At 42.7% G+C, this 18136-nt stretch overlaps 1 protein-coding gene across 1 annotated transcript in view; it reads left to right on the top strand.

Moving 5' to 3' along the window:
• Positions 1–8379: 8379 nt before the first annotated feature.
• The window catches only part of AGTR1 (angiotensin II receptor type 1), an 82978-nt gene continuing 73221 nt past the window's right edge, over positions 8380–18136 (top strand). The window contains exon 1 of the mRNA XM_063442478.1: positions 8380–8499. The gene's annotated coding sequence lies outside the window, so the exon portion shown is untranslated. The remainder of the gene's footprint in view (positions 8500–18136) is intronic.

The following is an 18136-nucleotide window of genomic DNA, read 5'->3' as shown; positions in this document are numbered from 1 at the left end:
GGCTCTCGCGAGACTTACACTGGGAGCTGACCGAGGTGCTGAACGGACGGCGCGGAGGAGGAGAGAGCTGACAGGAGCTGCAGGAAAGGTAAGTACAGCTCTGCCAGCCCCCCTCTCCCCCCAGTCTGTATTATGGCAATGCAAATTGCCATAATACAGACTCTGACTCGAGTATAAGCCGAGTTGGGGTTTTTCAGCCCAAAAAATGGGCTGAAAAACTCGGCTTATACTCGAGTATATACGGTAATTTGTTTTCATGTGTAAATGCCTAATTTTTAGGCCCACTGGTGCAGCACTGTGGCTTCAAAAACCAAACCAAAAAAAAATTCTCCAAGATGGCACCAATATACCAGTGGTCTAAGCATCTTCCCACCTTGGCCTAAAAAGGGGAGGTGATTCAACAATTAAAAATCTCTGCCATTTACACGTCCACTGATAAAAGACGCGGAAGGTATTAAACTGATATGAACAATACTCCACTCCTATCAGTAGGTCCGTAGGTTGTGATTTATGCCCCCCACCCACCGCGCAGGGATGGGGGCTGGGGGGGAGGAAAGTAGGCCCCCCCATTGTGATTTATGGCCCCCACCCACCGCGCAGGGGTGGGGGCCGAGGGGGGAGGACAGTAGGTCCCCCCATTGTGATTTATGGCCCCCACCCACCGCGCAGGGGTTGGGGAGGACAGTAGCTCCCCCCAGTGTGTATCATGGGCTTTGAGGACAGGTGTCAATCCATACCTGCCAAGTGACCCTATGTAGGGGTAACATTCCCTATTCTGCTCTGTGTCAGTGTGTATCATGGTCTCTGTGGACGGGGAACAGTCTCTATTCTGCTCTGTGTCAGTGTGTATCATGGACTCTGTGGACAGGGAACAGTCCCTATTCTGCTCTGTGTCAGTGTGTATCAGGGGTTTTGAGGACAGGTGTCAATCCATATCTGCCAAGTGACCCTATGTAGGGGGAACCGTCCCTATTCTGCTCTGTGTCAGTGTGTATCAGGGGTTTTGAGGACAGGTGTCAATCCATATCTGCCAAGTGACCCTATGTAGGGGGAACAGTCCCTATTCTGCTCTGTGTCAGTGTGTATCATGGTCTCTGTGGACAGGTAACAGTCTCTATTCTGTTCTGTGTCAGTGTGTATCAGGGGTTTTGAGGACAGGTGTCAATCCATATCTGCCAAGTGACCCTATGTAGGGGGAACAGTCCCTATTCTGCTCTGTGTCAGTGTGTATCAGGGGTTTTGAGGACAGGTGTCAATCCATATCTGCCAAGTGACCCTATGTAGGGGGAACAGTCCCTATTCTGCTCTGTGTCAGTGTGTATCATGGTCTCTGTGGACGGTGAACAGTCTCTATTCTGCTCTGTGTCAGTGTGTATCATGGTCTCTGTGGACAGGGAACAGTCTCTATTCTGCTCTGTGTCAGTGTGTATCAGGGGTTTTGAGGACAGGTGTCAATCCATATCTGCCAAGTGACCCTATGTAGGGGGAACAGTCCCTATTCTGCTCTGTGTCAGTGTGTATCAGGGGTTTTGAGGACAGGTGTCAATCCATATCTGCCAAGTGACCCTATGTAGGCGGAACAGTCCCTATTCTGCTCTGTGTCAGTGGGTATTATGGTCTCTGTGGACGGTGAACAGTCTCTATTCTGCTCTGTGTCAGTGTGTATCATGGTCTCTGTGGACAGGGAACAGTCTCTATTCTGCTCTGTGTCAGTGTGTATCAGGGGTTTTGAGGACAGGTGTCAATCCATATCTGCCAAGTGACCCTATGTAGGGGGAACAGTCCCTATTCTGCTCTGTGTCAGTGTGTATCAGGGGTTTTGAGGACAGGTGTCAATCCATATCTGCCAAGTGACCCTATGTAGGGGGAACAGTCCCTATTCTGCTCTGTGTCAGTGGGTATCATGGTCTCTGTGGACGGTGAACAGTCTCTATTCTGCTCTGTGTCAGTGTGTATCAGGGCAGGGCTTTGAGGACAGGTGTCAATGTTAGGTGATTTCTGCCCTTTATGGATTAAAAGCAGACTCTGCATCAACTGTGCAATTTTCCATGGGAGTTTTGCCATGGATCCCCCTCTGGCATGCCACAGTCCAGGTGTTAGTCCCCTTGAAACAACTTTTCCATCACTTTTGTGGCCAGAAAGAGTCCCTGTTGGTTTTAAAATTCGCCTGCCCATTGAAGTCAATGGCGGTTCGCGCGGTTCGCGCGGTTCGCGCGGTTCGCGCGGTTCGCGCGGTTCGCCGGTTCGCGAACATTTGCGGAAGTTCGCGTTCGCCGTTCGCGAACCGAAAATTTCGGGTTCGCGACAACACTATTACAGAAATAAAACACTGGGTTTATGCACAAAATACTGCACAACAAATAAACCATAGCTGAATGCTGTTCAGTTTTTAGAATTTAGCTTTTTTTTAACCCATTTAGCCATTTACAAAAGGTAACTTGTATTATTTTAACCACTTTTGCACTTTTATTTGGCTACAGATCTGCTGTTTATTGAAATCAGCCATCTCTAAATATAACACGGGTGATTTGGCTATTCACAATCAGCCAAATTGCAATTGGATTGACTTCATTGGGTTTTTCTGACTATCCTGATATGGACGAAGGGAATTGCATTTAAAACTCTAAGCCTTATATAGAGAAGATATGCACACAAACCTGTCCTCAATCACATTGCATATCCTACATGTATAAATTGCTCATTACTCCACCGGCAGATTCTTCTCTCCCTTATTTCACTAACTATTGGGAAGAAGACTTAAACAGAGCAGTCTACAGAGAAAATCTTCATACTTATGCACAAATCTTCCATTAGCACTCATTATCAAGAGGCAGGATTCAAATAACTCACACATTGGTACTGCACACAAGAGACTTTGACCCAAATGTTCTCAACAATAGTTACGGAATGTAACTCTCCCTAATGGTTCAAACGTTTGAATTCCTGGTAACAATGAGCAATACTCCTATTACTTTCCCACAATGGATTAGCCCAGGTTAAGGCCTTAGCTTTAAGTTGGTTCATCAGATACCCAATCTTAGCTCTGTCTGAAGGAAATTAACCAGGTGAGGCCTCAAAGTGATTGAGATATACCAGAAAAATGCAGGGGAGGAGATAAGGAGATCGTAGGTGTCTTATATACTATAGATCGAGGTATATTAGGCAGTGGTGACATAATTGGAGAAGCCTCAGGTTGTAAATGAGCCGTCCTAGTAAGGAGCGTGCTAAAAGCCTGGGCAAATTGATCCATATGGTGATCATTCTCCTTGAGCTTTCTCTCACAAGCTGCTATGTGCTGACACAATTTTGCAGGATCTATGGCCATGTCGTAATGTCAGGATTACAATTTGATCCAGCATGCAGTACTGTCACACCTAGGACTAAGGATGACATATAAACGGACCTTAGAATTGCTGGACTTAATGTCTCCAAGAATAGTCAAAATACTTGCCAAGGTCAGGGACACAGAATCAGACACAACGATGAGGGAAAGCAAAAGTCAAGGATACTAGTATTCAGGGAAGTCAAAACAAAGCCAAAGTCAAATACCAGAAAGTCAAGATCAGGAACGCACTCTCGGATAACCATAGGCATGAAACCACGACAGGGCAATGAGCAAAAGGGGAATTAGGTTTAAATACCCCTCCTGTGGATCCGATTGGTTGTAACCGGCCTTTGACCCCAAAGGCAATTACCAGGTTTCCATGTGCATGATTGCTGCTCGGCAAAACTTTTCATGTCAGGACTAGTGATGTCCCGAACGGTTCGCAGGCGAATAGTTCCTGGCGAACATAGCGTGTTCGCGTTCGCCACGGATGGCGAACATATGCGATGTTCGGTCCGCCCCCTATTTATTTATTTTTTTGGCAAATAATTACTTAGTACTAGTAAATTGTGCCCCTACTTGCAAAAAAAAAAGGGCCCCCCCTCCCTGAGCGGGTGGGGGCCCTAAATACCAATAGGGGGGGTCCTACTGTCGCCCCCCTGGCCCCCACCCCTGAGCCCAGAGAGTCCCCCCTCTTCAATTTAGGACCCATAGGTGTCCACAGTACTGCCAGCAGGGGGACTATCTGAACTGACAGGCAGTCCCTCTTCTGGTGGATAAGTTTAAATAAAGTAAATAAAAGTAAAAAAAAGGTGTGTGTGTGTGTGTGTGTATATATATATATGTGTATATATATATATGTGGATGTATGAGTTGGGGACCCCAGCAGTCCCCCTACAGCAGCTCCGGCCCTCCATGGCCATGTGATGACCATGATCACATCACCGCAATAGGACTCTAGGAGCTGCCAGCAGGGGGACTGTCTGAGCTTTCAGGCAGTCCCCCAGGCTGCTAAAAAAATTATAAAATAAAAATATTATACATATACAGGTGGTCCTCATTTAGCGACCTACCTGTTTTACCAGAGCTCGCACTTACGACCAGCTGTTAGTGCAAGCCGTCATGGGGATTCCCTGCTCTGGTGCGTATGTATATGTTCGGGAAAACTTCCCCGAACATAGACGAATGCACCAGAGCAGGGAATCCCTCAAATAATAAAACCGCTAACTTTGGCCAGCGTTTGTGACTAAGTGTCTACAACAAAAGACTGGAAATACCCTTTTTGGAAAACCCTGGGTTGTCTACATTTGAAAATGGTATGCCATGGTGGCGTTATTTCACATTCCTGGGCTATCATATGGTCTCAAAAGGCAACAAAGGTCAAGCAAAGCAATCTGGCAAACAAGATCGGGCAAGCCCTATATTGACACTGTAACTTTCCAAAACACCATAAAACCTGTACATGGGGGGGTATTGTTATACTCGGAAGAATTCGTTGAACACAAATATGAGTGTTCTAAATCAGTAAAACGTATTCTGACGATGAAATCACCAGTAAAAGTGCAGTTTGTGTGTTAAAAAAAAGCAAAAAACAAAAAATGCTTACTTTGGCCAGCGTTTGTGACTAAGTGGCGACTACAAAAGACTGGACATACCCCATTTTGAATACCCTGCATTGTCTTCTTTTACAAATGGTATGCCATGATGGGGTTAATTTTAATTCCTGGGCTGCTATATGGTCTCAAAGGCAACATAGGCCCAGCAAACCAATCTGGCAAAATTCAATGTGCAAACATGTAAAACCGGAAAGCCCAACATTTGACCCCTGTAAGTTTGGAAAAAAACATAAAACCTGTACATTGGGAGCACTGTTGTACTCAGGAGGTGTTGCTGAACACATATTGGGGGTTTCTTTGTCAGTAACACATAAACGGAACAAAAAATCCATGCCTTAAGTACAATGTGAGAGAAAAATAACACACAAAAAAATGACTATCCAAATGTTTGACAAAGGCTGGTGGTAGCATTAGTGCATGGAAATGGGACATGGGTGCATGATGACTAACTGTGAAAATTCCAAGTTGGAAAACTGGAATGCGCACCCTCCAAATAAGGTCTTTTAACCCCCACAGAACCTGACACAGCTACACATGGGCTGTATCGCTGTACTCAGGAGATGTTGCTGAACACATATTGGGATGTTCTTTGGCAGTAACACCAAATAGAGCATGAGAATCCATGCCTAAAGTAGAATAAGTGTGAAAAATAACACAAAAAAAATGACTACCCAAACGTTTGACAGAGACTGGAGATAGAATAAGTGAATGGAAAGTGTTAAAATACCACCATTTGAAATACCCTAGGGTGTCTACTTTTCAAAAATATATGGTTTGATGGGGGTAATTACATTGGCCAACTTCAAAAATGTTCCAAAGAGGACATGGGTGCATGATGACCAGCTGTAAAAACTGGAATGCGCACCCTCCAAATAAGGTCTTTTAGCCCCCAGAGAACCCAAACACACCTATACATGGGTGGTATCCATGTACTCAGGAGATGATGCTGAACACATATTGGGGTGTTCTTTGGCAGTAACCCTTAAAGTTTTCAGTACATATATTCTTAAATTGCTATGTGTCTCAAAAAAATCACTTATTATTTTTTTTTATTTGGCATAGATCGGTGGTAAAATGGCTGCATGCAAAGATTCAAAATACCCAATGTTTAATACCTTAGGTTTTCTTCTTTTAAAAAATATATACATGTGAAGGGTTATTCGGGGATTCCTGGCAGATATCAGTGTTACAATGTAACTTGCGTTAATTTTGAAAAAAAATGGTTTGGAAATAGCAAAGTGCTACTTGTGCTTATAGCCCTATAACTTTCCAAAAAAATGCTAAGAACATGCTAACATTGGGCATTTCTAAATTTAGGACAAAATTTAAAAACTATTTAGCATGGGTGTTTTTTGGCAGTTGTAGATGCATAACAGATTTTGGGGGTCAAAGTTCGAAAAAGTGTATTTTGTTTTTTTTCAATATTTTCATCATATTTTATCTTTCTTTTTTTTATAGTAAATTATATGATATGATGAAAATAATGGTATCTTTAGAAAGACCATTTAATGGCGAGAAAAACAGAATATGTGTGGGTACAGTAAATGAATAAGAGGAAAATTGCAGCTAAACACAAACACCACAGAAATGTATAAAGAGCCCTGGTCCCAACGGTAAGAAAATTGAAAAGTGGCCTGGTCACTAAGGGGTTAAAATAGCTTCAGACCTTACCAGAGACCTAATGAATTTGAGTTATTGTCCATTCTCAGTTTTTCATTGGTATATATTTGTTTTATTTTTTAAAATAGGATTCAATCTCTTACAGTTGGGTATTGTTGGGAAAGGGGGAGGGGGGTTCAAATTTGTCAGAACCCCCTGTTTATCAGTGGGTTCATGCTGGCTTTTAGGGTACCATGTTCATTTTCCTTTTAAATTCATTTATATGTGATATCCTTTACTTAATATCATATTGATACTGGTATCAGTATCTTACTAAGAATTTTCAGTCAGACCAAGACATCAGGCATATGCATCATATTGCTACATTTCACTTGGCAATCTATACAAATTGCTTAGGTTTTACCTCGTTTGATGAATAGATATGTCCCCATTTGCTTTTAATGAAAAGCAATTTGTAAATGGTTGTCCCATATAAATGTGTGTACAATGGTTGCAAGGGTTGTGCAACTTAACTGGACAGGCTTCAGGGTTAAAAAAAAAAAAAATGTCAGACCTACCACTTAAAGGGTTACTTCAAGCACAATCATGACTGTAGTGGTTGCGGTGTTTGGAGTATGTATGTTCAATTTTCATTTGTTTAACCCCTTAAGGACCAAACTTCTGGAATAAAAGGGAATCATGACATATCACACATGTCATGTGTCCTTAAGGGGTTAAAACAAAATTGTATTGAACAATTAAAAAAACTAATAATAACAATCTAATAACAATAATAACATAATAACAATATCAGATTGAACCGTTAACAATGGAATTATAACTAAATCATAAAAAAAAGAGAATGGGGGTTCAATTTTTATCTTGAAAGGAGTTCAAATCCCTTTCCTGCTCTAACACCACCTCTGGCAACATCATTAGCCAGCCAAAACCAAGAATTGTGGTCTGACTAATATTAATTTTGTGCATATGTGGAAGTGTGACATCACCAAACGAGCACTGATTTGCAGGGAGAATTTGCCTTCACCCTGAAATGCAGGTGTATTTTTCTTTCTTTCTTTTTTATTTTTTTTTATTTTAGGATTGGGGACCATGCCAGTACGGGTTACTCTATACAAAAACAGTGTTTTGTTAAAACACAGTTTTTTGTTTGGAGTAACCATTTACTTGTTATGGACTGTTTTCTGCTGCTATGGCAACAAATACAGTCAATCTTTTTTTATACCACATGATTCCAAGCTGCAATTAAAATGATCAAACTAAATAATACACTGGTCATAATGAGACTAGTTAAAATTGTTTCTGAAGAACATTTGTCCAGTAAAAATGAAACAGTGTCACATTTCATCACAAAAATGTGTAAACAAATTGACATAATATTTTATGGATGCAGAACAGAATTTAAACCACAAAAAAGTTTAATGATAGCCAAGTTTGGGAAAAAAAAAAAACTTGTTCTCTTTTCTATTTGGTTTTTATTGCTCCATTGGGTATTCTTACTCAATCTCACTGTTTTTCAAAGAAACAGATTTTTCTTCTTTCTGATAAACAACAGACCATAAATCCTCCCTGGATGAAATCTATGTATAATACTGTGAAATAAAAATACATCTAATATATTGGACACATAATCTCTAACTGAGATATCCCAATGCTGTCTGTTAGTGTTTCCATTGTCCTTTGCTGTGTTCCTTACAGTCATGCATTGGAACCTATCTGTTCATAAACACTGTCAGTTAGTGAGATCAGCAGAGGCGTGTCTCAGCTGATGCTGGAGGATAAGTCACCAAGCTCAGCTGGAACTCAGTAGACAGAGGTTGCTGTTCTGAAAATGAATTGTACCAGTTCAGAGAGCTCAGCTGTTGCCATTGCTGCAGTATCTGTTGATTCTGTTTCCCAAACTGCTAACTGATACATCAGAGTCAGATTCTACCTGTTGAGGTAAGTAGTTCTTGCCATGACTTCATGCAAAAGTATTTTCAAATAGTTCTCTTAATGCAGCCAGAATGAGTCTTTCAAACATTAACATGCAGCTTATCAGACCTCACTCCTCGGGAGATAAAGTAACCATTCTTTAAATACTGTCATTCTGGTGACAGTAAGATTACATCAAGCTGATTACAGATTGTTTTATTGGTAATGCATATGATTAACCCTTGATAGTTACTGATTTGATTATAGTTTATTTTTTTTTATTTTTTTTAGAAATATTTAAGATAGGATTTGAATATAGTTTTAATCAATATGGAAAATTAGTAAAGTATACTTTTTTTTCAGGAGTGCACTACTTTTATTTTTGCCACACTTGTTTCTCATAGAAGACATCAATATATCATTAATATAGTATAAATCAAACTGTTGTTGTTGTTGTTTTTATAAACACTGTCAGATCAATGGATAATTTCTAGAGTGAGAAAAAAAAACAATTTTTCTGTTTAATTTTGTTTCTGGTTTCTATGTATGGATGGAGCTATATTATCAATATGGCTGCTGTGGGACTTAAAAGGTTAAATTAAAAATACGTTTGTCATGGTAGTTCTAGAAACAACACATTATATGCAGCATGTTGTTGACCCAGTGTATTTTTTTTATGCTCAATAAAGTTATGGGTATACAAAAGAAAACAAGAGAAAGATAAGGTGAAAAAGAGTAAACTCCATCTGTTGAATAACAATGACTCTATTATGCTGTAGTTCTCTTATGCTGAGTTCTAGCATTAACTGGTACTTGGAGAGTTAATGATTCTGTAATATGTGTTGATTTTGCCTGCAGTGTTAAATCTTGAGTAAAGCAGAGCAGTGTGATCATATCCAGAATTAGATGCATTTACTATAAATGTGCCTGATTGCAAATACATGTCAGGGGCAAATAATTAATAAAAAAATAAAAAAAATGTGGATACATGGAATAGCCTTTCAGAAGAGGTGGTGGGAGTTAATATTTTGTGGGAGAGCTTGAACACTCTCCCACACTGTTAAGGAAATGCACAGCTGTTGAGGCAGAGGGGCTCATATCTGTCATCATCAGACTTTATATTTACATTTCTAAAACAGTTGTGTGAATGTTATCAAAATACATGTTCTCTGCAAATCATGCTATGGGAATTTATATCTTGATTTTTGTGTCCATATGAATTAAATTATTACATTGTTTTTGCCTAAAAATAGTAGTGGATGTTAATTCAATTTACAAACATATTGAGTAAAAAAGATTACAACTGCTCAACTCTTTCATGTACACTTTTTATACCACTTATTATCCCCTATAATTTCTGTAACTTTCAATGACATTTTACTATTTCTGCTAAATTCTTGATATTGAATTTTCCCATGTACTTGGAGATGACTTACTAAAAGTAACACTTACTAAATGTTATACAGTATATATATATATATACTGTAGCAGATGGGGGGTTTTCTTTGGTAATTTTACAATTACTTTGTTACTTTAACAGAACCTGGTGAATAAGCTACATATTTAATATAGCTACCGCAGGACAATTTCCATCTAAAATGTTTTCTAAAAAGAGCCATTATCTGGATGTTTTAGTTTTTATTATAGTATAATTGTTCTTCATAAGCCCATGGCTTTCCCCCCAGGGTTATAGACTGGTTCTGAATACTGGCAAATCTTTAAAATCCAGGAAGGCCCCAGACAATTTTTGTTTTTCTCCAAGACATTGAAAACTGTCAGCATCCATTAACCCCTACTTCTAAATAAAATTAAAGCAGAGAGATGGATGTAGTCTGATAACAGAAGCATTTGCAAGTTTTTAACATCAGTTATCACCAGTGCTTGGTCCTGCTATTCTTGGTGTTGTGTAAGTCACCCTCTTGTGGCTTCATTCCAAAAACAGCAGAGGTTCTGCATTAAATGCTGAGGAAGCAATGAAAACAGTATTGGTATGTGCCATTTCCTTCAAAGCAGCTTTTAAAGTATAATTAATCATTGACACTTTAGTCACCAGAACAATTACAGCTTAATGTAGTGGTTCTGGTGTCCACAGCATGTCCCTGCAGCCTTTTCAATAAAAATGCTGCCCTTTCAGAGAAAAAGCAGTTTTTTCATTGGTGCCTAGTAACACCTCCTGTGGCAGTCATTTAGATGGTCACTAGAGGTGCTTCCCGTGTCCTCTGCGGAGCACTGACTTTTCCCGTCTCCACACCCTGCATGGAGGTTATTAACATTCCGCATAGAGATACGTTACTTCATTTGGCATAGTACTGCATTTTGCCACGCATACACAATAGGCTCCCAATGCTTTCCTATGGGACAGAATTGCATTGGCTGAGACCATCAAAACTGATAATCTCAGCCATGGAGGCAAGAAAAAGGCAGAGCCAACCACAGGAAGACCAGTGCGGCGTGGGGGAAAGGTAAGTAAAATCACTTTTTTACTGCACTGACAGGGGGTCAGGGACCTAAACAGCCACACAGGTACTGTAGTGTCAGGAGTACATGTTTGTATTCCTGCTCCTACAGTGTCCCTTAATGTATGTTCAATCATCGCAAATAATATAATGTTCCTTGTAAGAGAGAAGGATAAAAGGAAAGGCATTTTATGCTTTGCAGCCAGTGTGCCACCATGCTACCCTGGACACTATGCTGCTGCTTAACTGACTATGAAGAAGCTTACATTAATGACTGATCATCGGGTGAACTTTTGTTTTTGTCACTGTGTTAAATAAGTTTATTTAATTTTTTTTTTTTTTTGCTTAAATTTTTTCTAAATGGAAATTTATTATTTAGCCCGACATAGCAAAATGCCTGCCACTTGCCAAGTCTGTGCTGTGTGCCAACCACCAAGTGACAGACTTTCTTTCTTGCCTCTGTTTATCATCAGCATTGTTATGGAATCTGTTACTTAGACGGTTGCCTGTGTTACTTTCTGACTTACAAACTTAGTTACACCTCTTTAAAATACTACTGCTGATGCAAAGGGCCTATTGCACTGGTTGTGATTGACTCTGTGTGTACGTCAGTCAGACAGACAGCATTCACACCTGTTTGTGTTAAATTTTTTTTTTTTTTTAATTTTGTATGCAAAATATTAGCAGACATAGGACGGGTTTGAAAAATGAATGCACTGTTGCCTATGCAAAGGCATAGTATGTCAAACAAATGTAAGGCATATTACATATTTCACATAAATTCCGACCTGGGTAATGATAGGCAATTCATAACATCTGATAGGGAACAGTTTACCCATGCAGGGGTAGTAATGCATATTTGGTAAGTGGCTTGAAATGCAGAATTGGTACATCGGTAGCCTTGCAACATTAGCCTATGCAGAGGCTTATAACGTATGATCCCTGTTATTATTGAGACCGGCATTTTTAACATGTTACCCACACAGGGCAGTGTACGTATGTCTAGTATTCATTCTAAGGTTTAGTTACACCTCCTTTTTCATCATATGCATGTTGATGGTTAAGCTTGTAGGTGGTGTTGCGGCTTATGGTGTGTGCTTACACCTGTTTGTAATTCCAATACATCAGCCACATTAGATTAAGAGCAAACAGAAGAGCCACAACTGCTATTTTTTTTTGTCAATTTGCAAAGCCAAACAAGGAATCCAACACATATGTATCTGTATGCTGCATCTCACATGTTCTAAACCCGCACCGACTGGAGCCTAGATCAGATAGTGGGCTAATCCTGCTCAAATGCCATGTCTTGTCATGTATGTATCTTCCATATTTAAAATAATAATAAAATATAGTGTAGCAAAATCCATCCACCGGCCTCTACAGTGATGTCTTCTTAAAGCATGAAATGGCTGAAATTTTATTCAGCCAATCCTAGTCCCCACAGTTTTCTGATGGAGAGTTGTTCAAGCGTCTATGGGAGCTGTAGAGCGGTATGCATTTTTACAAACTGAGCTGATCTCAATGTGTCACTCAGAAATTAGAGCAGTTTCTGCTACTGTAAAACATTCCACAGAAATTTATCTTAGAGCACTATGTGTATGTCCCTTTAAGTGTCCCAACACTGGTAAGTGGGAAAAGGAGACGTTATGATGATGAAATAAACATGCATGCAGCAATGTGCAAAAAACAATTTGATTTTGTTTTTGCATTATGATGGTGTGCCAGAAGCCTTCATGCACTTTTTTTTGTCTCCCATTTAGTTGACACACATAAGACAAAGATTCCTATATTATCATAGTATTCAGTTTACAGCCCCCTGCAAAATTGTACTGAACATTCCAGAGAAACACTATGTGACACAGGAATAATTCAGAAGTTCGAGCTGGCCCACAGTTTGAATCGGGTTAGTTCCCAACTGTGAACAACACAAGGTGCCAAAAACTCAGCCCTTGGGCACATACGGTGTCTTTATATCTTACCCCAAAACAGATATTAACTGTTTGTTTGTTTGTTTTAATAAAGCAGCTGCTTGAGAATATTTTCCAGAAAGTGATAAAGATAATCATTGCTTATTTTCTTTCAGTATCTTGGATGCATAGTGTAAAATAATTGACATACAATACTTTGTAGCCTAATGATTAATCTTGTATTTATGATTGAAAAATATATATAAACATATATAATATAACTCTTTGTGATCTCGCAGCCGGTTAAGATGCTGAGGGAGATTTTTCAAAATGTCACGAACACTTTTGAATCAAATTTTCGCACATTTGGCACAGTTTATTAAGTCTATCTGTTGCTTTCTTTGCACCCATATTTTTAATACTCTAATATATTAAATTGAAAAAGAAAAAGTAGCAGAATTTTTCCAGCTTCTCTAAAACTGGTGTTCTTGTGTAATGGATTTTTACTGTAAGTTTTTACATCATTTTAATGCAATCAATATATAATAGAATTTAGCTGTCACTTTTAGAACGCTTTAATATCCCCCATTGTTGCAACGTGGCACTTGACCCCTTATAGTCATGTAGCTCTTCACTCATTGATATAAATATATATATATATATATATATATATATATATATATATATATATATTGATATGGTAAAGTATATAAAGGCAGAAGGAGATTTGTGAAATTCATGGCTGTGTAATGCAGATTAAATATTTTGTGTGTAATGATGTGCCACAAAAGAGAAAAAAAATAGAAAGAAAATTGCCACCATAGACACCAGGGGCAGACTGACCGGTCGGGCACTTCGGACATGGTCCGAGGGCCCGGCCGGGAGGGGGGCCCGCCATCAGGGGGCCCACCCGCCCCTTTAAATGCTGCAGCCGCCTGAGCGCTCTCTTAAGAGCCTCAGGCGGCTGCAGCTTCTCACCTCCCCTCCCCTGTAGCGTGGCCGAGCTGCTCTGCGGTCTGCGGTGCCCGGCCGGAGTTTCTGTTTCCTGTACCCGGCCGAACTGACAGGAAGGTGCACACTCAGTGTGCACCTTCCTATCACTCCGGCCGGGCACCGCGGACCGCAGAGCAGCTCGGCCACGCTACAGGGGAGGGGGTAAGAACAAAGGGGGGGGTCGAGAACAAAGGGGGGGGTGAGAACAAAGAGGGGGGGTGAGAACAAAGAGGGGGGGTGAGAACAAAGAGGGGGGGTGAGAACAAAGAGGGGGGGTGAGAACAAAGAGGGGTGGTAAGAACAAAGAGGGGGGGGGTGGTGGTAAGAACAAAGAGGGAGGGGGAGTAAGAACAAAGAGAGAGGGAGGGGGGTGGTGGTAAGAACAAAGAGGGAGGGGGTAAGAACAAAGAGAAAGGGAGGGGGTGGGTAAGAACAAAGAGGGGTGGGGGAGTAAGAACAAAGAGGGGTGGGGGGTAAGAACAAAGAGGGGTGGGGGTAAGAACAAAGAGAGGAGGGGGGTAAGAACAAAGAGGGGAGGGGGGTAAGAACAAAGAGGGGAGGGGGGTAAGAACAGAGAGGGCTGGGGGGGTAAGAAGGAGGGAGGGGGTAAGACGAGGGAGGGGGGTAAGAAGAAAGAGGGGGGTAAGAAGAAGGAGAGGGGGTAAGAAGAAAGAGGGAGGGGGTAAGAAGAAAGAGGGAGGGGGGTAAGAAGAAAGAGGGGGTAAGAAGAAAGAGGGGGGTAAGAAGAAAGAGGGAGGGGGGTAAGAAGAAAGAGGGGGGTAAGAAGAGAAATGGAGGGGGGTAAGAAGAGAAATGGAGGGGGGTAAGAAGAGAAAGGGAGGGGGGTAAGAAGAGAGAGGGAGGGGGGAAAGAAGAGAGGGGGATAAGAAGAGAAAGGGAGGGGGGTAAGAAGAGAAAGGGAGGGGGGGTAAGAAGAGAGAGGGAGGGGTAAGAATTGAGGGAGGGGGTAAGAAGAGAGAGGGAGGGGGGAGTAAGAAGAGAGAGGGAGGGGGGAGTAAGAAGAGAGGAGGGGGGAGTAAGAAGAGAGGAGGGGGTAAGAAGAGGGGGAGGGGGGAGTAAGAAGGGAGGGGGGAGTAAAGAGGGGGAGGGGGGAGGAAGAAGAGGGGGAGGGAGGGAGTAACAAGAGGGAGTAAGAAGAGGGGGAGGGGGGAGTAATAAGAGGGGGAGAGTAAGAAGGGGGTAAGAAGAGGGGGAGGGGGGAGTAAGAAGAGGGGAAGAGTAAGAAGGGGGAGTAAGAAGAGGGGGAGGGGGAGAGTAAGAAGGGGTGTAAGAAGAGAGTGAGGGGGGAGTAAGAAGGGGGGTATGAAGAGGGGGGAGTAAGAGGAGGGCAATTGCCCCCTCCCCTGTCCGCCAGCACCGTGCGGGCAGGGGAGGGAGGAAGAGAGGACCCGGGAGCTCACCCTTCAGCTCCTCTGGGTCCTTCTTGCGGGAGCACAGATCGTTGCCGCAGTTACCACAGCAACGTTACGGCTCTTGCGAGAGTAAACTCTAGCCCTGGAGCAACGGGCTAGAGTTCACTCTCAACACTGTGACCACCAGGGATTCCTGGTGGTCGCAGTGGTGAGAGTGAACTCTAGCCCCATAAACACACTGCCCCCATACACCCACACACACCATACACATTTACACACAGTGCCTCACACACACACACACTGCCCACCCATACACACACAGCCCCCCATACTAACATTGTCACACACATACACAGCCCCCTCATACACACATTGCCCCACACACCCTACACATTCACACACTACACCCCATCACACACACTGAACCTTTCACACACACTGCACCCCTTACACATTGCACCACTGCTCCTATACCCTACTACAGCCTCATATCCCAGCAGACCCCAGGTAAGTTGTCAAACTGTTCTTAAACGGTTTGACTACTTACTCTGAAAGGGGGGCCCGGCCCTCCTGGCACCATAACGACTACACAGAGCAGTAGTGGTTATTGTGCATGGATTATTTCTTTAAATGATCTACAAGTGCCCCAGTAGCCAGCAAGCCAGCCAGCCCACAGGCCGGCCAGCCAGCCAGCCCACAGGCTGGCCAGAAGCCAGCCAGCCAGCCAGCCCACAGGCCACCAGTTAGGCTTACAGCCAGCAAGCCCACAGCCTGCCAACCACAGCCAGCAAGCCACAGCCTGCCAGCCAGCAAGCCACAGCCAGCAAGCCACAGCCAGCAAGCCAACAGCCTGCCAGCCGCAGCCAGCAAGTCCACAGCCTGCCGGCAGTAGCCAGCAAGCCCACAGCCTGCCAGCTGCAGCCAGTAAGCCCACAGCCTTCCAGCAAGCCCACAGCCTGCCACCCAGCAACAGTAATTAAGGTAAGAGGAGCCAACTTGGCCTAGGTATCAGCGAGCTATGTTGTGTTGCTATATTGTGAATAGGAACCAGAGTGTTGGAGAGACCCCCCTCCAGGCCACATTAGACTCCATTGTAGTCTCTAATAGGGCCTGGAGGGGATTCTTTCTAACACACTCTCTAAAGGACACTGAGATAGCCTCTGCTAAAAAGACCCCCTCCATGGCCCATTAGCCCTCAATTGTAGTCTCTACTGGGGCCTCGAAGGGATTATTGCACTTTTGTTCCTTGTGTCTAAAGATTGTGTAGGGTGTGGCTGGAGGCGGTGCATGGAGGCGGGACATGGGTGGCGCTTGCTGCGGAGTATGGGTGGGGCCTGTAAGGGGGGCCCTTGATTTATTTTGCCCGGGGGCCCTGAGGGTTCTCAGTCCGCCCCTGATAGACACATATCTCATCCAAACTAGTTGACAAAAACAGCGTATGGGTGCGTTCATGCCTGGAGGAGTCGACTGGCTACATTGGAAAAGGAAGAGCGCGTTCATACCACAGTAAATTAGTACCAAACGGGTCGCTGTTTTGAATCCGGGATATGTGTCTTTTATACCTGGTACACATAGGAGTGACTTGTTCTGGAGAGAAGACAGTCTGGAGTTGGCTCTTGGAGGCTCTGCCACGTGCTGCCGTTTTTTTGGGGTTGAGCAGGATCGCAGTGTATGCACTGCTATACTCCTTAGGACAGAAGAGCAGAAGCCATGTCCCACGTGTTGCTGGTGCCTGGGAAGTGGGAACAAGCAAGACTACAGCGTCTGCACTGCAACACTGCTACAGCCCAAAAGATAGGGGAAGAGCAGAAACCGAAGAGATCCAATACAGCAATCAGATCAAGAAGAGACAGCTCCTCCACCATAAAAAAGATGAGTATAACATCATAACATAAACAATTTAAAAATGCAATATATGCTCTCTAATGCTGTATTAGGTGGAAAGCTTAAGAAGGAGAAGATATTGTGACAAATGCACTGTGGTCTGGTCGTTTGCCACAAACTCTTAGAGGAGCCTGCTAGCCAGCCTTCTGCACCAGAATTTTGGGCCATACAAAATACCCTGCAAACTACTCTGTTTGTGTAATTTGGGTTTATGTTGTTCAGGAACCGAACAACCGCACAAACCAGAGTTCACCGGGGAGCTTGTTAAGCTCAATTGACATCTTGTTACTAGTTCCACTGTTCTAATTGCTCGTCTGGGTTGCCGCAATTCGTATGAATGACCACAAGGTGGTGGCCATCTTGTTCGCATGAACGCAGGCAGCAGTGTTTGGTCGTCAAGTTCATAGAATTAAAATCGGACACAGAAACTCCCGAACACCGCTGGACTTCCATCATCGCCTGCGTTTGGTTCTATACAACTTAGAAGGGCACTGTTTCGGTGAAAACGTTCCCACAAACAAGGTGAACATGCTCCAGGGTAGAAATATAAATTCTGTTTGGTAGTTTGTTTGTTTTTAAACTACCGAACTTGACCGACCATTAGCACTGATTTCATGGAACTGTTTTGGGCGTAAGACCATGTGCACAGTCGGTCAAAATTATGACTTCCAGGGAAATTCAGAACCCCTGTACCGATCTGGGTGATTTTTGGATATGTTGGTCACCCAGAACAGGGCTATCAGGGGATGTGGGGTTTTTATGTGTTTTAAAGGTATTGGGTATTGTAATATTGAATGTTTTTTCTATGCTTGGAGATAATTGAGTTAGTTCAGTTCCTGACTCAATTATGTCTCAGAGACAGAGGAGGAGTTGGTATTTGTAACTAATCCCCTCTCAGGTACAAGAGAGGGATTCTCCTGTTTGTGTGTGAGTGTCAGGTGCGTGCTTAACTGTGTCTGAAATTGTATAAAACAAGCCATCTGGCCAGATGAAAACATTCCAGTTTGTACTCCCAGAACTATGTGTCGTCTGGTTACTGGTGTGGAAGATT

Source organism: Pelobates fuscus, chromosome 2 (genome assembly GCF_036172605.1).
Source record: "Pelobates fuscus isolate aPelFus1 chromosome 2, aPelFus1.pri, whole genome shotgun sequence".
In the NCBI taxonomy this organism is placed as follows: domain Eukaryota; kingdom Metazoa; phylum Chordata; class Amphibia; order Anura; family Pelobatidae; genus Pelobates; species Pelobates fuscus.
This window is presented reverse-complemented; position numbering and strand designations above follow the sequence as displayed.